The sequence below is a fragment of the Rutidosis leptorrhynchoides genome, chromosome 1, assembly GCF_046630445.1.
Source record: "Rutidosis leptorrhynchoides isolate AG116_Rl617_1_P2 chromosome 1, CSIRO_AGI_Rlap_v1, whole genome shotgun sequence".
Lineage (NCBI taxonomy): Eukaryota > Viridiplantae > Streptophyta > Magnoliopsida > Asterales > Asteraceae > Rutidosis > Rutidosis leptorrhynchoides.
Window position 1 is genome coordinate 195,734,497 of NC_092333.1, and position 24,819 is coordinate 195,759,315.

The following is a 24,819-nucleotide window of genomic DNA, read 5'->3' on the forward strand; positions in this document are numbered from 1 at the left end:
TAATTTTATTGAATATCAATTTAATACTTTATAGCAAACGATTTAGCGTTTATTATCAAAAGGTTAAAAGCAATAAATAAAAATAAATAAAAACTGTACATACTTACCTGTGAAATAGAATTCTCATAGACCTGCTTTAGTCAACTCATAGGAGAGTCGTGTGATTTGGTTTTCCATAGCAACATAAGCGTAACCTCGATTCTTTAATAACTTTTCTTCTAAACATATGAACGGTCCTTCTCTGCATAGAGTAACAAATTCGGTATTTGAATATGTTTGATTGTTCGAACATTTACCTTCGTGTGACCATTTTCCGCATTTATGACATCTTTCAAGGTATCGTGCTCTTCTTTTTATTGCGGATTTTGATTTTCCTTTACCAAAATGTGTTTTATGATGATCTTTCCTGAGTTCTTTTCTCACTTCATCCATTTTGCCTCTTATGAATGATACCAATTCACTCGGGAAAGTGTTATTATTATTTTTAGTAATCATAGCGTGTAGTAGTAGACCATGGTTCAAATCAAAGGAATTCTTCATCTCGTAAAACCTAAAAAAACAAAAATTCAGAATGGGGGAAGAAGACTAGTTTTTTAGGGTCTGCTAGGGAAAGACCATTCGGATTCCATTTTCGAGAACTACACGAAAACAGAACATCTAACTCTAACAGAAATTCATATTACCCTTAAAAGATTCGAATCTTCCCACACTTAGTTAGCTGTGGTGTCGAAATTGTGATTAACTTCATCTTCAACTTCCATTGGATTATCTATGTAATGTTTAACTCTGTGACCATTAACCTTAAATTCAATCCCATTTAAATTTATTAATTCTTCTGTTCCGTATGGGAAAACTCTTTTGACTATGAATGGTCCAGACCATCTTGATTTCAATTTTCCAGGAAATAGCTTGAATCGTGAATTGAAAAGAAGAACTCGGTCTCCTTCCTTGAATTCTTTTGAACTTCGAATTCTTTTATCATGCCATTTCTTCGTTCTTTCCTTATAAATTAATGAATTTTCGTATTCTTCATGTCTCAATTCTTCTAATTCGTTTAGTTGACTTAACCGTAGACTTCCGGCTTCATGCAAATCAAGATTATATGTCTTCAAAGCCCAAAATGCTTTATGCTCAATTTCTACTGGAAGGTGACATGCTTTTCCGTAAACGAGTTTAAAAGGTGTGGTTCCAATTGGAGTTTTGTAGGCTGTTCTAAAAGCCCAGAGTGCATCCTCCAATTTCATGGACCATTCCTTTGGATTTGATCCTACAGTTTTCTCTAGAATACGTTTTAATGCTCGGTTAGTATTTTCAACTTGTCCACTTGTTTGTGGATGATAAGCGGTTGAAATTTTATGAGTTACTCCATATCTTTTGAGAACTTTCTCAAGTTGATTATTACAAAAATGAGTACCCCGATCACTTATTAAAGCTTTCGGTGTTCCGAACCTAGCAAAAAGACGTTTTAAGAAGTTGACTACAACTCGTGCATCGTTAGTTGGGAGAGCTTGTGCTTTCGCCCATTTAGATACATAATCAATGGCAACGAGAATATAGAGATTATTATGAGATTTTGGAAATGGACCCATAAAGTCAATACCCCAAACGTCAAATACTTCACATACTTGAATGACATTTTGTGGCATTTCATCACGTTGACTTATTTTTTCGGCCCTTTGACAAGCATCACAGGATTTACAAAGAAGGTGTGCGTCTTTGAAAATTGTAGGCCAATAGAATCCAGCGTCATAGACTTTCCTTGCGGTAAGTTGAGGCCCATAATGCCCTCCTGTTGGTCTTGTATGACAATGGTTTAAGATTTGACTAGCTTCATCCCCGAATACACATCGGTGGATTATTCCATCGGGACAACTTTTAAACAAATGTGGATCTTCCCAAAAATAGTGTTTTATATCACTAAAGAATTTCTTTCGTTTTTTGTTTGACAACCCATTTTCAAGGAATCCACATACTAAGTAGTTTGCATAGTCTGCAAACCATGGAATTTCATTATAATCGATCTTCAATAGATATTCATCAGGAAAGTTATCTTGTATGGCCGATTCATTTAGAACTTCTAATTCGGGATTTTCAAGATGAGAAAGATGATCAGCGGCGAGATTTTCTGCTCCCTTTTTGTCTCGGATCTTAATATCGAACTCTTGTAAGAGTAAGATCTAATGGATTAATCATGGGCTGGCATCTTGTTTTGAAAATAGGTATCTAAGAGCAGAATGGTCAGTATAGACCACCGTTTTAGCTAGAACAAGATATGAACGAAATTTGTCAAAAGCAAAGACAATAGCAAGGAGTTCTTTTTCAGTAGTTGTGTAATTCGTTTGTGCTCCTTGTAACGTCTTACTAGCGTAATAGATAGGTTGAAATCGTTTTTCAATCCTTTGTCCTAAAACGGCTCCCATTGCAAAATCACTTGCATCGCACATGAGTTCAAATGGTAGATTCCAATTTGGAGTTATGATGATCGACGCATTAGTGAGTTTTTCTTTAAGAATATTAAAAGATTTGATGCATTCATCTAAAAAGATGAATGGAGCATCCTTTTCTAGGAGTTTATTCATCGGAGTGGCAATTTTAGAAAAGTCTTTTATGAAACGTCGGTAAAAACCGGCATGCCCTATAAAACTCCTAACTCCACTAACATTGGTGGGATGTGGAAGTTTAGCAATTACATCTACTTTAGCTCTATCCACTTCAATTCCTTCCTTTGAAATTTTATGACCAAGAATGATGCATTCTTTAACCATGAAATGGCATTTCTCCCAATTAAGAACTAGATTTGATTGTTCGCATCTAATAAGCATTCGTTCAAGATTAACTAGACATGTTTCAAAAGTATCACCGAAGACTGAAAAGTCATCCATGAAAACTTCCATGCATTCTTCTATCATGTCGTGAAAAATCGCCATCATGCACCTTTGAAAGGTTGCAGGGCGTTGCAAAGTCCAAATGGCATGCGTTTGTAAGCAAAAGTACCATAAGGGCACGTGAACGTGGTTTTCTCTTGGTCCTCGGGTGCTATTGGAATTTGAAAATATCCGGAGAAACCGTCAAGAAAACAATAGTAACTATTCCCGACTAATCTTTCCAACATTTGATCAATGAAAGGTAAGGGAAAGTGATCTTTTCTGGTGGCGTCATTTAATTTTCTATAATCAATACAAACACGTCATCCTGTTACAGTCCTAGTAGGAATAAGCTCATCTTTTTCATTTGTGATGACAGTCATGCCACCCTTCTTAGGTACGCATTGAACTGGGCTTACCCATGGACTGTCAGAAATTGGATAAATTAAACCTGCATCAAGCAGTTTAATAATTTCTTTCTTAACAACATCTTGCATATTTGGATTTAGTCTTCGTTGGCATTGCACATACGTTTTATGACCTTCTTCCATAAGGATTTTATGTGTGCAATACGAAGGACTTATTCCTTTAATGTCACGAATCTTTCATGCAATAGCTGGTTTATGAGCTTTTAGCACAGAAATGAGTTGAGATTTTTCATTTTCCGTAAGAGAAGACGATATTATTACAGGTAATTCAGATTCACCATGTAAATAAGCGTATTCCAAATGGTTTGGAAGTGGCTTTAACTCTAATATCGGTGGCTCTTCTATCGACGATTTGTATCGATATTTGTCTTCCTCTTTTAGTATTTGAAGTTCTTCTGTTGTTGGTTCGTATTCATTAGCCATGAGTGTAGCTAACATTTTAGCTTCATCAATTGGTTCAGTTCCTTCTCCTAAAGAACATTCTCCTGTTCCTTGTAATTCTGGAAATTCTTCTAACAATTCTGCATGTGAATCTATAGTTTGAATGTAATAACATGTATCATTTGCAGATTGTGGTTGTTGCATGGCTCTATCAAATGAAAAGGTAACACTCTCGTCCTCTATACTTAGGATCAATTTCTTACCAAACACGTCTATTATTGCTTTAGCCGTGTTTAAGAATGGTCTTCCTAATATGAGAGGAACTCGAGAATCTTCTTCCATGTCCAGAATAACAAAATCTACTAGAAATACTAAACTACCAACTTTAACTAGCATGTTCTTCATTATCCCTCTAGGATATTTTACTGATCGATCTGCTAGTTGTATACTTATTCGTGTTGGTTTCAATTCTCCAAGGTCTAGTTTAGCGTATAATGAATATGGGATTAAATTTATACTAGCACCTAAGTCTGCCAATGCTTCTATTGAACTAAGACTACCCAGAAAACATAGAATTGTGAAACTTCTTGGATCTGAGGGTTTTTTTGGTAGTTTATTCAATAGCACTGCAGAACAATTAGCATTCATTGTAACAGCCGAGAGTTCTTCCATTTTCTTTCTATTTGTGATTAGATCTTTCAAGAATTTGGCATACCTAGGCATTCCTGAAATCACATCAATGAAAGGAAGATTTACATTTATTTGTTTAAACATATCCAAGAATTTAGATTGCTCGGCTTCAAGTCTTTGTTTTCTTATTTTACTCGAGTAAGGAAGCGGTGGTTGTTATGGTTTAACATAAGGTTTTGCCTTAACTGTGTTATCTTCATTAACCTTTTCAACTACCGGTTCTGTTTCCTTTTCTTGATCAGATAGTGTTTCTTGTGGAGTAGGAATAGAGCCATCAGAATTGACAGGTAATTCCGGTGGTTTAAGTGTAATACCACTTCTTGTGGTAATGGCTTTAGCTGTTTCATTCCGGGGGTTAGCATTTGTATCACTAGGTAGACTCCCCGGTTTTCTTTCACCTATCAACCTTGCTAGGTTACTCACTTCTTGTTCCAAATTTTGAATTTAAGCTTGTTGATTTCTAAATGCTTGAACATTTTGTTCATTGGTTTGTTTCTGAGATGTGAAAAACTGCGTTTGAGATTCAACTAGCTTCGACATCATATCTTCTAAATTTGGCTTTTTATCATCGGTTTGTGGTGGTTTATTTGGAAATATAGGTCTTTGTTGATTGTAAGTATTATTGGATACTTGCTGATTGCTAGGACCTTGTTGATTGTTGCATGGAACATTTCGGTTATAATTCTGGTTTTGATTGTAGTTTGGTCTTGGCAGTTGATAATTACCTTGATAATTATTTTCAGGCATTTGGTTCATGTATGAAACATTCTCTCTTTGTTCCATTGTTTGTTCAATACTGAGACAATCTTTTGTCAAATGTGGTCCTCCACACTGCTCACAACTAATTCGTATTGAGTGAATATCTTTAGTCATCTTTTCCATTCGTCTCTCGAAAGCATCTATCTTTGCGGACATGGAATCAAAGTCATGGCTAGAATCGGCTCTAGCAGCTTTAGATGATCTAACGATGTCTTTTTCTTGATGCCACTCATGTGAGTGGGAAGCAGTGTTATCAATAATTTTGTAAGCTTCAGTTGCAGTTTTCTTCATAATGGAACCACCAGCTGCTATGTCGATGTCTTTTCGTGTAGTAATATCGCATCCTTGGTAGAATATTTGTAATATTTGATAAGTGTCTAAACCATGTTGAGGACATCCTCTCAACAACTTTTCAATTCTTGTCCACGCCTCATATAGAGTTTCATTTGGCTTTTGCGCGAACGTGACAATTTCTCCTTGAAGTCTCACGGCTTTAGATGCCGGAAAGAATCTTTTAAGAAAATTTTCAACTAAGACATCCCATGTGTCAATCGCTCCTTCAGGTAACGATTCTAACCAATCTTTGGCTTCTCCCTTTAAATTTCAGGGAAATAACATGAGATATATATGTTCATCCTCAACTTCTCTGATTTTGAATAGAGTACAGATCCTATTAAAGGTATGAAGATGTTCATTTGGATCTTCCTTCGGTGCACAACTAAATTGGCATTGATTAGTTACCATATGTAGGATTTGTTCTTTGATTTCATAATCTGGCTCATTAATGTCTGGTTGAGTAATTGCATGACCTTGGCCAGTGCGTTTAGCCCTCATTCGATCTTCCATACTTAGAGGTTTCAAATTTTTCATGATTGAATTTGTTGAATCTGAATCACTAGAGGATTCTAATTTAATGGTTTCTTCCTCGACAATCTATGAATGAGTGATTTGTGGTTCAGGAGGATTGATTAGTGGTTCAGGATATCTGAATTGTCCCTGAATATCCTCCGGATTCTCAATTGTGAGTTCGGGTTCAAAAAATGGATTATCGGAAATTTCAATTGGAGTACTTAGTCGACTAGATGACGATTCTAAAGAAAAATCAACGGCGACAATGTTGTCAAGATGTCTTGATCGAGTTACAGGTGGTGAACGATTGAAAGGTGGTGAATGTTTTGCTCGGTGCATTCACTGAATATCCTATTAGTTATAAAAGATAAAAATTATTAAAGCTATCAAATTAATAGACTTTTCTGATTTTTCCCACGTTTCGAATAGCCAATAGATGCAGCAGGTAGCCACGACCCTTTAAATCAGAAGCCCACAACTCGCCACTAACAAATCCAACTATTACTACGAATCAGAAAATTTTAGATGTCTATCAATTTAACCACTTAAAATAATTTTTCCTCGAAGTTTTAAGAAGATAAAGAAAATTTTATGTCCTAAAAACTAGAGCGTCGAGAAATAATAAAGAAAAAGAGTGCGTCGAAAAATAAAAGGTCGAAAAATAAAAATAAGAAAGAAAAACGTCGAAACTTAAAAGTCTAAAAACTAAAAATTAAAACTTACGTCTAAAGGTATTAAAGCTTAAAAGGAATTCTATATCCAAAACGGCAATAACTTAAAAAGTACTAAAATCTTAAAACGACGTCGCAAAATTCTAAAGCACCTAAATTTTAGTCTAAAGAAAAAGCACTTAACGGATTTTACGGCAAAGCCTAAAAATCTAGAAATAAAAATAAACTACGGCAACAACTAATCTTAAAACTAATTACGAACGATAAATATACAATTTAAATGATTAAAAAGATATGAAAATATAAAACTTAAAGTTATAAAAATACAATTTTTATGAAAATATTATTTTTATATTATTTATTTTATAAAAGTATTAATTTATATATTTAATAATAATAATTAAACTTAATATTACAAATTATAACTAAAAACAAACACTAATTATTATTTAATTAAACCCTAATAATAATTATTATTATAAAATTTTACCCTAAACTTAATTATAATTAATATTAATTACTAACCCTAATTCGGTCAGACTAAGGTTTCAGGTCTGTCAAGTCACTCCATGCGATCACATGGAGTGTTAGTTATATTGTCATGCGGTCGCATGACCTGCGGATCCAGTTCAAATGTTTGGGCTGCTACAGTGTCGGCCCGATTACTTTTATAATTTTTTTATATATAAAATATAACTATTTCGTATACAATTTTACACAAGTTATTTATTTATTTATAGAATGGATATACCTAAACCTTACTACAACACTTATAGGCAGTGTACCTAATCGTAGAGTAGTGTAGTTTTTAGTAAGTCCGGTTCGTTCCACAGGGATACAACTAAATTTAACGCTATATTATATTTTAAACTATATTTGTATATATATATATATATATATATATATATATATATATATATATATATATATATATATATATATATATAAGTAGTATTATTATTATAAAAAGGGGGTTTTACCGTTTAATGACCGGTTTGTCGATTTTATGTCTTAAGTCGCAATTAAAACCTAATGTAAAATATTAAATATACAAATGACTTAATTTAAAGCGTAAAGTAAATGACGATAAATAAAAATGCGATCATTAAAAGTAGGATAATTAAAAGTGCAATAATTAAAATGACAGTAAATAAAAGTGCGATGAGATATAAAATAAAGGAATTATGCTTATTTAAACTTTCGTAATCATGATGTTTGACGTGTTGATTTTAATTTATTACCATGGGTTAATTTTCCTTTGTCCTGGATTATTCGATATGTCCATCTGGTTTTTGTCCATAACAGTCCATCAGTCATAAATATAAAGTGCGAGTGTCCTCGTCAAATTATCCTTATACCCGAAGTTAAATATTCCAACTAATTGGGGACTTAAACTGTAACAAGGTCTTAATACTTTATTTAATAATTACACCAGGATATCGACTGCGTGTAACCCAAGGTTTTAATACTTTATAAACAATTACGCCAAGTGTCCTTGTACATAATCCACCCCTGTTTTAATGAGTCTATTGACTATTAATCCATTCCCGTGTCCAGTTAAATGAACGATTATTAGTACTTATAAATATCCCGTCCATCGTGTCCGATCGAATGTATGTGGTTATTTATAATTACCTCAAATTGTAAATCTCTATATTAAATTAAAAAATTATCATTCAGTTAAACAAATATAAATCCCATTAATAGCCCATAGTCCAATTTCCACAAGTGTCGGTCTTTTGTCCAAACCCCAATTATGATACAAAGCCCAATAACCCCGTCTTTAATATTTAGTCCAACATCATGATTACTTCGGCTTAAATAAGCATAATAATAACTTAGCTACGAGACATTAATTTAAAAAGGTTGAACATAACTTACAATAAGTATTAATCGCGTAGTGTTACACGGACAGAGTTTCGACTTACAAACTTAAAACATTCGCCACTATAACCTTATTATTATTATTAACTTAATATTAAAATTATAATTAAAATATAAATAAAAATATATATTGAGAGTATGATGATAGATGGATATATATTGTGTACTTCATTCGTCCGAAATATGCTGCTATTTATAGATGTGGTCACACTGTTGGGCTCATGCGATCGCATGAGATTTTCTCATGCTGGCCATGCGATCGCATGGCCGCCTATTCCTGGTCACTCATCTATTAAAACGTGGGCTGCTATGATTTTTTAATATATATAATATAATATATATAATTTAATATAATTATATATATAATATATTATATTCTTGTGTTTCGTTGATTTGTAATTTTAGCTCTGTTGACTTGCGCGTTTCTTCTCGGTTTATGTCCCGGTTCCGGATTTTCGAACGTCCTTTCGTACGATTTAATATCTTGTACTTTGCATTACGCGGCTCATACTCTTGTAATTTATAGACGTTTCTCATTAATAATTTGAACCACTGGGATTGTACTTTGAACTTTTTAGCGTTTTGGTCATTTGCGTCTTCAAATCGTCGAATCTGTCTTTTGTCTTCACCTTTTAATATTTAAACGAATATAACTTGTAAATAGAACAATTGCAACTAAAAGCTTGTCTTTCTTGAGGGATAATGCTATAAAATATGTGTTCACTTTTAGCATTATCAGTGGCGTTTGGAATGACAGGTGAAGGGCGTAAGACTTGGTGTAACCAAACATTCCTTAGTGTTTGGGAAATGTTTCTACCAAGCCATGGGTATGGGCTTTGGAGATCGATTGTTAAGTGCGCGTTCGCTTTTGTGTTGAGGGTGGTGAACCATGAGGTTCATCGGGTAGATGGAACCCGAGAGATCGAGTGTTAATCTCGATGTATATTGGTGAAGGAGTCTACATGACGCGACGTTAGGTGCCTCTTTCATACCTACTAGCGTGGTATTCAACTCCGATGGCATTGCGGTCACATTGAACTTAGGGTACCGGTGAGAAACCCTTAGGTGCTTGAGTGACGGTGTGAAAGTTACAAGTACTAGCAACTCGGTGATTGCTAGAGTGATACATGTACGGTTTGGTAAGTACTTCGGTTGAAGTAGCGAGGGATAATTTGAAATCCTTCGTGTGCTCAAGGATGGAGCAAGGTGTAGTGATGTGTATATCATGGAATACAATACAGATGGATCTTTTCTTTCTTTAGCATGTTGGTTGTATGACTCTCTGTGAGACGGAGACGGACTCGACGGTTGATTGAGTCAACGATGAGTGGTTATGGGTCGAAGTCTAAGTGGGGGAGTTTGAACTCTCGCACGAAAATATTCTAGTGTGATGATATTGGACGAAGCTCGTATAGATTCGAAGCTAGCGTTGAGACCTACGTTGGTCGATTGTGATGAAGGTACAGTTTTGAATAAATTGTACCTATGGTTTTAGATTTAAATTATCACCGAGGTGGTAATGTGGTGAATCTCTTTGGGAGATAAATGGACATGTTTGACGAGCAAGGTGAGATCCCTCGGTTAAGGGATGTGCGTGTTGGATTCTCTTCTAGAGAATTATTGATTTGTGCCGATGTGCGATATAGGTGGTTCATGCTCGATTGTGATGACGTCGTGTGCTATACCACAGCGTCGGTGGTGCCATAGCATGTTTGGATGTGCTATGATGTGAACCACGGAGCCGGTAGCATCATGACAATGCGTATGGTGTAAAACATGGAGCCGGTATCACCATGACGCGGATGTGGTTGACCGTATGGTTAGTGTATTCTGTCAGGATTCACTATGGTGTATGCAGTACGCGATGTTACACTACTAGTTGATTGGGGCCAAAAGAACGTGTGTGATTGGTGGGTTATGGCCATTGACTCGGTCTGCTAACTTCACCTTGGGAGTAGTGTTAAATCGGCATGGTATAACGTCATCGGGAAATGCGAGTACCGATAGGGAATGGGAGTACCATTCTTTGCATTGTGATTTGGGACGTGAATATCGGGTTGTTCGTATTCACAATATTTCGGGTAGTACAATTGTCCCTGATCGTTGGACTCATAGTTTGAGGTAGTGAATGTCGGGTAGTTCAGATTCACTAAGGCTCGGGTTGCACGGCCATCCTCATTTATACTATGTGGTGGAGGCAGTGAATATCGGTTTGCGCGTATTCATGATGACTCGAGTTGTGCGGTCATTTCGTTGTAGGAAAGATGGATTGGGTTGGTGAATTTCCGGTTGTTGCAAATTCACTAAGGTTCGGGTTGTTTCGACCGTCCTCCATATGTGTTTAGGCTCGGGTTGTTTCGGCCGTTTTGGTGTGAATTGTGATGTAATAGTCGTATTTTACTCATGTGTTTGCGGTAGTGGCGTATTAGCCGTGTTTGAGCACTACAAGGGTCGTTGAGTGGTAAGCGTTATCCGTTAGGATTCGCTTTCATTTCGGTCTTCATCGATTTGGGTGTTGACTTTATTTTGGTATGTGGTTGTTACTAGCGATATACTTCGTATGGTACGCTAGGCATTGATATCTAGGTACGAGATTGGTTGAGTTTTCCCGATGTGAGGGATTGAGCAAGTTTTAGTGCTTGAATTTGTGGATTTTAATAAATCGCGGGTGACGATTTAGTGGTTAAAGGTGACTCTTTGAGAAGAATTTCCTATAGGAGTTAGAAGAATACATGGTGATTCCGCGTGTTCTAGGTGATTGTTATAGACTTCGGATGGTGCGTGTATTGCACGGCTCGGAATGCGTGCAAGTGTGGATTTCGTTAGTGGATTAACCTTCGGGTTAATGAGTAATGTGGTGGAAGTCGGATTGGAACGTTTGTTGGAGGACCATAGAATGTGGGTCCGATCGGTTAAATGACGAGGATCATAGGGACGTGATCGAGTTTAAGTGGTGGAGAGTTGTAACACCCCGTTTTTCTATTACACGTTATTCTGGATGTTGTTTGAGTTACAAGGTGTGTAACGTAACTTTTCGACCCCGGATAAAGTTTGAGATGATGTTTCAAAGCCTTACCATTGAAAAAAATATCTTATTACGTTTCCAACGATATTTGATTCATCGAAAACGGAGTTACGGTCGAAAAGTTATGGCCAAAACAAGTTGCCAATCCTGATTTTTGCTCGACTGCCAGTATCTGTAGGTTGGAGCGGCGCTCCACCATTTTGAGCGGCGCTCCGATTGCCCCTGATGCATTTTTGAGCCTTTTAAAGGGATTAAATGAGGGGTATTATGGTCCTTTCACATATGGACGGGTTTTATACCCCAAATCAGTTCCAAACCTTATATTATCTCTATTTTCACACACAAACACTCTCATCCTCAAACCCTAGAGAGAGATTGAGTTCTAGTGAGAGAAAGCTCCATTTGGAGAAGAAGAAGAAGAAGAAGAAGAAGAAGAGTGTTTCGGGTTAAAGCTCAAGTGTTAAAGTTGTTCATCTCGTCAATGGCATCATTTTGGTTGTATTGGTAAGTCTCAACTCCGAATTTCATCTTTATGATTTGATATTCAAGATTAGGGTTTTGAGCTAGTTAGTTGTAAAACCCATTTGGAAGATGAAATGGGTTATTTGTAGCAAGTTATTGTTGTGGTTGGTGGATTTTGGGTTGGTTGATTATTTAGCCATGATTAGGGCTTTAAATTGGGTATAATCACTATGATTAGTGATTATGTTGTTGAAAGAACCCAAATGAGTGTTGTTGGAAACTTAATTTTTGAATTGGGTCAAAATAAGAGTTGTAAGTTGATTTTGGTAAAGACAAGTGTTTAAAACTTGTGGTAGAGTTAAGTTGGCGTTTTTGGAACCATTTTCACTAGTGTTAGTGATTATGGAAGTGTTGGAACCATTTTGGGTGTATTTGGTTGACTAATTTTGAAATGGGTCAAAATTAGGGTTTATGTGTCAATTTGGATAAGATAGGTGTTTAACACCTATGATTGGGTTGATTGGTGTATTAGGACCATTCTCACTTGTGTTAGTGATTATTGGTTAGTTTGGGCGCAGTTTGTGCTTGGAAGTACATTTGGGTCGAAATTAATTTGGGGTGATTTGTAAATCCACCCTAATTGTGTTGTTGTTCTGTGATTAATGGAATAGGTACATTCCATTGGCGATTGCGAATTATTCGGTTGCATCCATCGAGATTTAAAGGTGAGTGTAAATATATTATATGTGTATGTATGCATAGGATGGGTGCGGGTGGGTAGAGTGATCCTTCCTCGGATTCACTCTACATGTGATGGGAAAATGGATTCTTGGAGTTTGAGTCCATGATGGTACGTTTGTGCGTTTTGGGTTACCACCCTTGGGGTAGTGAATCTTTGGCGTATATGGATTCACATTGGCATGTCGGGCCAACCCCATTGTCGTTGATGATGTTGAGGAGATGAATCTCGTGTAGTGCAGATTCATGATGACTCGGGTAGTTCGGTCATCTTATTGAGGAGGTGGTGAATTTCGAGTAGTGCGAATTCACTAAGGCACGGGTAGTTCGGCCAACCTCAGTTGTTGAAGTGGTGAAGGAAGTGAATCTCGGGTTGTGCGAATTCACTAAGGCTCGGGTTGTTTGGCCAACCTTCATATGTATGAGGTTAAGGGGTTAACCTTGGTGTCTTGGTTAACTATTGTATATGTGTATATATACTTATTATATGTTGTAGCTAATCTTGCGGATTTGGCTTGGTGGTACGTTATGTATAGCATGCTTAGTTATACTCGGTATGTGGTATGTGTTTACTTTATGTGTTGGTTGTACATATTCATTTTATGCATATGTATGTATATAGTATGTTTATACCACTAAGCTTTCATAGCTTACCCTCTCGTTGTTTACATCTTTTTATAGATTCGCGTGGAGGTGGTGACTCGGGTAAACATGAGAACTAGTGGATTGCGTAGGTTGCTTTAGAAGACGTGCTTTTGGATTGATTAGGATTGGGTAGCGTATCCCCAATCACCATGCTCGGTCTTTATTTTGTATTAAACTCATGTGGTCGAAAAACTGTATTTAGTATGAAATTCGTAAAATGGGCCGATGTGGGCCCGGTGTCGTAAAACTTGTTTTATTATGAAAACGTGTTAGTTTTACTTAATTTAATGTGTTGTGAAAACCGTTTCGTCTAAAAGTGTCGGGAAGCGGAAGATCTTTTTGCGTGAAAATGACATTTAGGACAGCAGGGATCGGAGCGGCGCGCCCCATATTGGAGCGGCGCTCCATTTGACTGAAAACCTGATTTTTGTATAAAAAAAATAAAAAATAAATAAGCGTGTTTTGGTTGGATAACGTGTTTGTTTGACACACACTCTGATATATCGTAATGAGCTTGTTATATTAGTTAAAAGTAACATGGATTTTTTGTAGTAACTCTGTTGGTTTAAATAGTGTTGGTTTGTACTATAATATTATATTATAACTTTCGCTCTGTGTTTCAAATAAAATGGCTGAAAATTGTACGATATTACATACACTTGTGTTCATATGTAAGTGTTATATTTAAGCCCATTAAATATGTGGTCTTTTTGAAAATGTTAGAAAATGTAAATTGATCATTTTGGTTTATTGACAGTAACACGTGCGTTTCCATTTGATTATATTGGTAATTCAAATGATGAGTTTTTACGATTTCTGTAAATAATGCCTCTAATAATACTAGAGTTACGGATTTATTAAAATTACGTATAAAATCAATTTTAGATGGTGTTTTTTTTTTTATTCTCGTCGTGTTACTCATGTTATAACTCTGTATGTGAAAGCGGCATTAAAGTATGTGATAGCTTACATATGAAATTTAGGAATTTATTAGTAATTATATATAGTTCGAATAACGAACAACAACTTAACTATAGACGTTTTCATAATCAATGCAATGAAAATATCTGTTAGGGATTCGTGGAATCCAAACAAGACAAGTGATTGATCATAATCATTAACCCACGAATGACAAACGAATTAGCTAAAGCATAAAACGAAAAAAAGAAATGTAAACGACACAAGGAATTTAACGCGGTTATATCTCAACTCCAAACACGGAGAAGAGTTTAGTCCACGGGCGCAAACCAGAGAATTTTTTTATTATTTTTTGTGCAGAAAATTACAATGAGGCTAGCAGTCTATTTATAGTTAGACTTAAACTAGTCCACCAAGTTGTTCGACTTTGTCCATACTGTAACGACCCAACCCATATGCAATCGAAATATGAAAAATAAAAAAATATTTTTGTACAGCATAGTGGCGCGGCGCGCCACTGACCTGCGCGGCGCGCCAAAACGGCCTGTCCAACTTTTCATTTTTTGCGAAAAAGATCTCTTGCTTCCCGACACTTTTAGACCAAACGCTTTTCACAACATTTTATATTAGTTAAAACTAACACGTTCCAATAATAAAATGAGTTTTACGAGACCGAGCCCACATCGGCCGTTTTACGACTTTCGTACAAAATACAAGTTTTCAACCACATGATTTTTAACACGAAATAAAGCCGAGCATGGCGATTGGGGATACGCTACCCAAATCCTAATCAAATCCAAAAGCATGCCTTCTAAAGCAACTACGCGAGTCCACTAGTTCACACGCTTACCCGAGCCGCCGCATCCATGCAATCTATAAAAATGTCAACAACGAGAGGGTAAGCTAACGCTTAGTGAGTGATAATATACTACATACATATATATACATAAAATGGACACGCCACACAAATAACCAAATACCGCATACCGGAGCATCCAAGCATAAAGGCAAGCTAGTCTAAGCATACTGTAAGATCACTAAGCAACGAGCTAAAGATACATCAACAAAATATAAGTTCACCAACAACGATGTGAACAATGCCAATAAGCTACACCCAGAGGGTTAGCTACATCACGACAATACAACATTATACGTATACAATATATATATATATATATATATATATATATATATATATATATATATATATATATATATATATATATATATATATATATATATATATATATATATATATATATATCGAATAACATAATTTGCTTACGCTTACAACACAATAACCATGGTTAACCAAATCTTCGCAAGGGAATGACTTCGCGAAACAAGTCATCGATGTTCATAACAACCGTTAGCTTCCAAACACGGCTATGGCATGCTAACCCCCGAGGTGTTCCAAAAACGGCTATGGCATCACCCCCAAGTGTTCCAAAAACGGCTATGGCATCACTTGATCAATGTGTGAGTAAAACACGGCTATTACTCACAATCATGTGCACAAACACGGCTATGTGCAACAATTAATACGACATCAACGTGGGAGTGAAACACGGCTATTACTCGCCACCATATGCACAAACACGGCTATGTGCATAAATATCAAATGTGGACAAAAACGGCTATGCCTCACAACTATGGTCACAAAAACGGCTATGTGACACCATTACTACGGGCAACTATCAATGTGGACAAAACGGCTATGTCCCACAACTATCAATATGGACAAAACGGCTATGTCCTACAACTATGGTCACGATAACGGCTATGTAACACCATTAATACGGACACATAAATCATATACATACATACATAGATATTCCACTCACAATATTAACCCTTCGCTATTGGGGTTATATGATCCACATCACACGCTCATGTGATAACGTACACACAAAGTGTGCACCTCGCCAAGGTAGTCAACCAAAATGCACAACCGTGCCAATTGGACCTATACACAAGTCCCACAGTTCCACCTATATGAGAAGTGAGCTCTATAACCGAGAACCCCTTCACCCGACCCGCACCCATCCTACACATACATATGCATATAGGATATTAACACTCACCTTGTCGCCTTGAAGAATGCCACCGAATAATCCGCAATCGCCGATGGAATGTACCTATTCCATTTATCACATAACAAGTAACACAATTAGGGTGGATATACAAATCAACCCAAATTGACTACTAGTGCAATTTCGACCCAAATGCACTTCCAAGCACAAATCGCGCCCAAATTAACCAATAATCACTAACACAGGTGAGAATGGTCCTAATACGCCAATTAAACCCAATCATAGGTGTTAAACACCTATCTTGCCCATAATGACACTTAAACCCTAATTTGACCCATAAGAAGTCAATATCACGCCATTAGCAAGTTTTGACACCAAAACATATTTAACTCGGTTCTATGCATCAACTTAATCCATTTTAAGTTTATAAACCTTATTAAATCGATAATTGAGTCATAATCATCAACAAACCCTAATTTTGACTCTAGTCAAAATTAGTCAACCACAAGAACCCTAATGGTTTCCAAAACATCAATAATCACTAATACTAGTGATTATACACCATTTACAAGTCCTAAACATGGTTAAATCATTAACCAACTCAAAACCCGCCAAATATCAAAATAGCAAGTTTCCATAAACTCTCTTCATCAACTAAGTGGGTTTTACAACTAACTATCTCAAACCCTAACATTGAATCTCAAATCAAACAATGAAATTCGGAGTTTGAACTTACCAATACCGCCAAAATGATGCCGTTGACGAGATGAACAACTTTAATACTTGAGATTTGACCCGAATCAAACTTCTTCTTCTCCAAATGGAGCTTTCTCTCACTTAAAATGGGTTTCTCACTCTAGGGTTTGATGAGAGGGTTTGATGAGTGAAATGTGATCCAAAATGATCAATGGATCACTTTTGATGACCCCAAACCGACCCCTACTGAAAAGACCAAAGTACCCCTCATTTAAACCTTTTAAAAAGGATGAAAATTGCATCAGACGGGATCGGAGCGCCGCTCCATAAGGTGGAGCGCCGCTCCAACCTTCAGGTCAGTTTTCAGTTTCTTGTTTTGGCCATAACTTTTTGACCGTAGCTCCGTTTTCGATGAATCAAATATCGTTGGAAACGTAATAAGATTTTCTTTCCAATGGTAAGGCTTTGAAATATCAACTCAAACTTTATTTGGGGTTGAAAAGATAAGTACACACCTTGTCACTTCAGACAACGTCCAGTTTCCTTTGACGTTCGAGCAAGCAACACGTACGTGCTTCGTATACTTAATACACGCATTGTACACCATAAATACATTATGTACAATAAATATTTGGGTCCTACAACTCTCCCCCACTTAAACTCGATCACGTCCTCGTGATCTTCTCCACTTAACCAATCCGGACCTACACAACGGTCCTCAATCATAAGTCCCAATCCGAACCTTCCTAGACAATTCTTCCCAATGAATCACCTTTAACAACTAAAATCGTCACCCGCGATTTATCAAAACCACAATCCTAGCGCTAAAACCTGCTCAAGTCCCCATATCGGGAAAAACTCAACCCATCTCGTACCGAGATATCAATTCCTTAGCGTACCTTTACCAAGGACAACGCTAAAAACGACCAAGTCTCAACCTAAAGTCAACAATCCGAACGTTGAAGATCGAACCACATGAATCCTTACGGATTACACTTACCACTAAACATCCTTTGTAGTGCGCAATACAACCAATACGCCACTATCCTAACATCATAAGCAGCGGCTAAAACCAAAAGCGCCCAAAATGACTATGGCAACGCTAATCCTAAGGTGTACAAAATCGACTATTATCACACCCGTAACAACATGTGAGCGAAACACGGCTATCGCAATCACTAATCACACAACATCGTCCTCACGATCCCACCATCGGTGTATAAAACAACCAATAGATCACACCACACGGTCCTTACGACCCCACCATCGGTGTATAAAACAACCGATAGATCACTCAATACCGGATGAAGTCAGCGGACCCTGTCAACGGTCATGCTTCACCGATATATCACTACTCCCATGATGAAGTCAGCGGACTCCGAAGGTCATGCTCCACCAATCAACGATTCCATGATGAAGTCAGCGGACCCCGAAGGTCTTGCTTCACCAATCAACGATCACATGATGAAGTCAGCGGACCCCGAAGGTCATGCTTCATCAATCACATACGCACTTTTGGCCTCAAACAACGAGCAGTGCAACATCGCGCTCTGCTACAGTATAGTGAACCCTAACGGATACCACTAACCATCCACACAATCGAGCAAGAACCACCTATATCGAACATAGGCACAAAACAATAATTCTCTATAAGAGAATCCACCACGCACATCCCTTAACCGAGGGATTCCACCTTGCTCGCCATACCCGTCCATTATCTCTCAACGAGATTTACCACATTACCACCTTGGTGATAATTCAAATCCAAAATCATAGGTATAATTTAACCGAAATTGTACTCTACCACAAATCGACCAAATCTTGGTCCCGACACAAATTTCGGATCTACCATAAGCATTGTTCGAAATCTCACATTAAAACCTCCTCGTGCGGGAGTGTAACTCCCCCACTTGGAATTACGTTCCATAACCGCATCTCGTACACCCGTACAATGCTACCAAAGGTAGACTTTACCAATAATTGGGTTCACACGGCCCATCACCATGTCTTGCTCCAACTTTGAGCATACCAAGGATCCTAACCTATCCTTAAACACTTCGAACGAAAAGTGTACCACAAATTACACGAACTATACACTCGCAATCATCCAATTATTTTAGTTTGTCGAATTTCACCCGATCACTCATGAAACTACGGGTTTCACTTCAGTACCCTAAGTACAATGTAACCGCAGCACAATCGGAGTCGAACACCACACTAGTAGGTATAAAAAGGCACCTAATGTCGCGTCACGTAGACTCCTTTACCAACATGCATCGTGATCAACACTCGATTTCAAGAGTTTCAATCCACCCGACGAACCTCATGGTTCATCAACTTCAACACGAAAACGAACACGCGCTTAACGACCGAACACCAAAACCCATTTCCATGGTTTGGTAGAAACATTTCCCAAATACTAAGGAATGCTTGGTTGCACCAAGTCTTACGCCCTTCGCCCGACAATCAAACATCACCATAGGGTACTTCCATTAGGAACGTCACCCATATAAATAACATGCACAACACCATTGAGACTTTAAGGGTCTCACTCAAACGAGCTTAACGACCCGATACCAACCAAAATGCTTAAGCACCCAAGGATTCGCACCATAGGATCAAGGCACAACACACCACTTATACACTCTACTGAGAGCAAACCGGAACCATAAACGTAAACCACCCGCTCGCTGCGAATTATCTCCAACGGAGAATGATATGCGCAGAGGTGTATATAAAATAGCTTATATTTTACAAGGAAATACTATTAAATACGATACAATTTTACACAAGATATTTATTTATTTATTGAATGGATATACTTAAACCTTGCTACAACACTTATAGGCAGTGTACCTAATGGTACAGTAGTGTAGTTTTTAGTAAGTCCGGTTCGTTCCACAGGGAATCTTTTAATGAAAGCTTAACGCTATATTAGTTTAATTAATAAAAATACGAATATATATATAAGTAATATTATTATTTTAAAGGGGGGTTTTTACCGTTTAATGACCGGTTTGTCGATTTTAAAACTTTAGTCGCAGTTAAAACCAAATGTAAAATATTAAATAAATAAAAGACTTAATTTAAAGCGTAAAGTAAATAACGATAATGAAATTGCGATAAATAAAAGTGCGATAAAATAAACTTGCGATAATTAAAAAGTACGATAATTAAAAGTGCAATTAAATACAATAACAAAAAATAAAAGTGCGATAATTAGAAGTGAAATTAAATATAAAATAAAGGAAATTAAATATGAAATAAAAGAATTATGCTTATTTAAACTTCCGTAATCATGATGTTTGACGTGTTGATTTTAGTTTTATGCCCATGGGTTAATTGTTCTTTGTCCTGGATTATTTAATATGTCCGTCTGGTTTTTGTCCATAACAGTCCATCAGTCATAAATATAAAGTGCGAGTGTCCTTGTCAAATTATCCTTATACCCGAAGTTAAATATTCCAACTAATTGGGGACTTAAACTGTAACAAGGTTTTATTACTTTGTTTATTAATTACACCAGGATATCAACTGCGTGTAACCCAAGGTTTTAATACTTTGTTAACAATTACGCCAAGTGTCCTTGTACATAATTTCACCCCTGTTTTAATAATTCCATAGACTATTAATCCATTCCCGTGTCCGGTTAACTGAACGATTATTCGTACATATAAATACCCCGCCCATCGTGTTCGATCGAGTGTAAATGGTTATTTATAGGGACGCCCAATTGTAAATCTTTATATTAACATTAACAAACTATCATTTAGTTAAACAAATATAAAGCCCATTAATAGACCATAGTCTAATTTCCACAAGTGTCGTTCTTTTGTCCAAACCCCAATTATGGTACAAAGCCCAATTACCCAATTTTAGTAATTAGCCCAACATCATGATTACTTCATTTTAAATAAGCATAATAATAACTTAGCTACGAGACATTAATGTAAAAAGGTTGAACATAACTTACAATGATTAAAAATAGCGTAGCGTTACACGGACAGAATTTCGACTTACACCCTTACAACATTCGCTAACATACCCTTATTATTAGAATTAAAATTAAAATTAAAATTAAAATATAAATATATACTACGTATGAATGAGGAGAAGAAAAAGATGTGTGTTTTTGCGTCCAAAACTCGCGAACTTTATAGGACAGGCCTGGAAAAGGGGCTCATGCGATCGCATGGGCTTTGCCCTTCAAGGCCATGCGATTGCATGGCCAGCTGGGGAGGCTCAAAAATCTTTGTTTTTTTATGCCGACGGTTTTATTATATAATATAATATATATATTAATTTTAAGAATTAATTATATATTATATTATATTCATGTGCATAGTTGACTTGTAATTTTTAGTCCGTTGCGTCGAGCGTTGAGAGTTGACTCTGGTCCCAGTTCCGAATTTTTAAACGTCCTTGCGTACAATTTAATATCTTGTACTTTGCGTTTTGAATCTTGTACTCTTGTAATTCTGAGACGTTTCTTATCAATAATTGGAACCTCTTTGATTGTATTTTGTACTTTTGAGCTTTTTGGTCGTTTGCGTCTTCAATTCGTCGAATCTGTCTTTTGTCTTCACCTTTTATTATTTAAACGAATATCACTTGTAAATAAAACAATCGCAACTAAAAGCTTGTCTTTCTTGAGGGATAATGCTATGAAATATATGTTCGTTTTTAACATTATCAAATATTCCCAGACTTGAGCGTTGCTTGTCCTCAAGCAATATAGTCTTGAAATACTAGAATCACTTCTTTATTCTTTACACTTTGTACATCAGTGATTTCAATACGGCGGTATAAACAATGGTAGTAACGATATGGTTTACAGTCCCACATGACTATAAAATTTAGATCCATTAAGGAAATTGGATCTTTATGAAAACATTTGATCTTTTTTTTTTTTTTGAAAATTAAATCTAGCTTTTACCCTAGATAAGTTTTCCGGAATAACCCTTCACCGGTGTTTGCAAAATATTTTTGTGGGTTTGGTGGGTTTCAGATTTGAAAATTTTAGCTCAAAACTTGCGGTTATGTGTCACCCACTTGCTAACCTTGTATTGGAAAAGCAACACGTCCAGTTTACTTGTTCCGAATATTACCTTTTGGTAAACTACCGTCCGTTTGTAAAGGAAAGCGTTGAACAAGCAACTGTTAAGGCAATTGTGACAACCCGAAAATTTCCAACCAAATTTAAACTTTAATCTTTATATGTTTCCGACACGATAAGCAATATTTGTTAAGTTAAATTTCAAGAATTTTAAACTATGTTCATACATTCATTCAACCTCGACCAAGTTCCAACGATTCACGAACCATTAAACGAATATGATTATATATGTATATGTGTATATATATTATAACTTGAAACATAAACAAAATATTAGATTAAATACTTTATATGATTGTATCTGTTTCAAAATGTTTATCAATGGAATTAGAAGATAAGATCAAATGATTGAATTATCAGATATATTGAATTATGATTACAAGTCTCTGTTGAAAGGCCCACGTTGATTTGAGAAATCTTTCCATTTTAACAATATTCGAAAAATGGTAAAGTGATTTATAAATAAGAACAAATTGTCAATCATTGAGAACAAGACAAATGATAGTGGAAGATTGAATCTCATAAAGACTCGATTGATCTATTTAGTTTCAAACGTACAAAAACGTTTTCAATTTAAAAAGAACTTTATTATTAAAACGTATATAACTTTTATAAATATCTAGAACCACTTTTGACAACTCATTACTTAACTAGTATGATAAAGATAAAGATAACGATATTTATATTTTATTTTATTAAATATATATAACGATTTAAATTAATATTATATATATTTATACGCGTATTATATGTACATAGTTTTATACTTTTACTATACTTAAACTTTACCTTTACTTTATTTTTCCTTTACTTTAACTTTAATAATTTACTTTAATAATTCATACTTTAATAATTCACTTTAATAATTCATACTTTAACAATTCACTTTAATAATTCATACTTTAATAATTCACTTTAATAATTCATACTTTAATAATTCACTTTAATAATTCAAAAATCTATTATAAATAGAATTCAATAGGTTTCATTATTTAATAGAAACTTGAATATATTTTTCTCTAAACTCTTTCAATCGATTTACATATATATATTTACTCCGTATTATTTCAAGATATTATTAGTATACATAAAATATTACGACGGAGTGCTGTCCGAGTGATTTCGAAATTGTTTTTCGAGTAGGATAGGATTAAGGAAATTATGGGTTATAGCTATGGAGGTGATTGAGTATGGTTCATGGGTATGCTCGTGAGGTTAATATAGTGTTTATCATTTCCGTTGCATCTACGTACCTTTCCTGCAATATTGAATCTCAATATTGAATCTCAATATTGATACGTGAGTACTCATAATTTAACTTTTACATACTAATAGTGTATCCCTGACTAGTGCTAGAGTATTTAGGATTATGCATGCTTGTACTTTTGATATTGCCCTTAGACAGGTTAGGTTGAATCTTGAATTAGTTACACTTACGGTTGAGATAAGGTATAAGATATGCATGTCCTTGGAAAGCTAGCGAAAAATTAAGAACTTTTCCTTTAGATATCGAATGGTTTCGATGAACGGATTAGAAGTTATAATCAATTGAATTTTCGATATTTTTATTAAAAATGATTATTATTATCGTCGTTTTTATCGTCGTTCTAGTTTTATCTTATTATTATCATTATTATTATCTTTATCAATAAAAGGGATTTATCATTAAAAATTGTTATTTTTTTTTATTATTACTATCGTTATTATCGTTAAAGTTATAATTAGTATTATTATTATTATCCAATTATTATTATTATTATTATTATTATTATTATTAGTATTATTATTATTATCATTATTAATATGTATATCATTATTTAAAAATGGTTATTGTTATTGTTATTATTATTATTACTATATTATCATTAAGATAATTATTAGTATTATCGTTAATAATGTTATAGTAACTATCATTATTAATATTAGTGTAATTAAAACAAATATTTGTAGCACCTAATTATTTTGATTACTATTATTATCATTATTATGAACACGATATAAAAGACGATTAAAAGCTATTAAACGAAACGATTAGGAAATAATGAGTAAGAGTATCATGATGAAATTAAAATATTATAAGATATTGATTAAGATAAAATTATCGTTCTTATTATTTTTATCATTACTATTATTATTAAAAGTATCGTTAGTATTAAAACTATCATTTTAACAAAATTATCATTTTAATAGAAATGTCATTGTTACTATAAAATATCATTATTATTATTATTATTTTAAAGATAATATTAAAAATTATCGTAAATATTAAAGTTATCATAATTAGAATTATCGTTTTATCATAATATCATCTTAGTAATTATAGATATTGATATTTTTATAATAATAATTATTATTACAAAATAATACAACTTTTACTTACTATCATTATAGATATTATTTTATCAAATAAATATGTGATACAAACATATTTTACTACGTGTAATAACTTACTTTAATAATACCTATCATATTATCTTTATGATATTAAATAAACCCTATAAATTTTATTACTTAATATATATAAAAGTATATTTTATTATATAAATTTAATATAAAATTTTATTTATTAATAAATAAATTATATTATTTGCTCTAATAAATCTTTTAAAAATATTTAAAAATATAAAATGACGATATTTAAACTATATATTAATCATGTA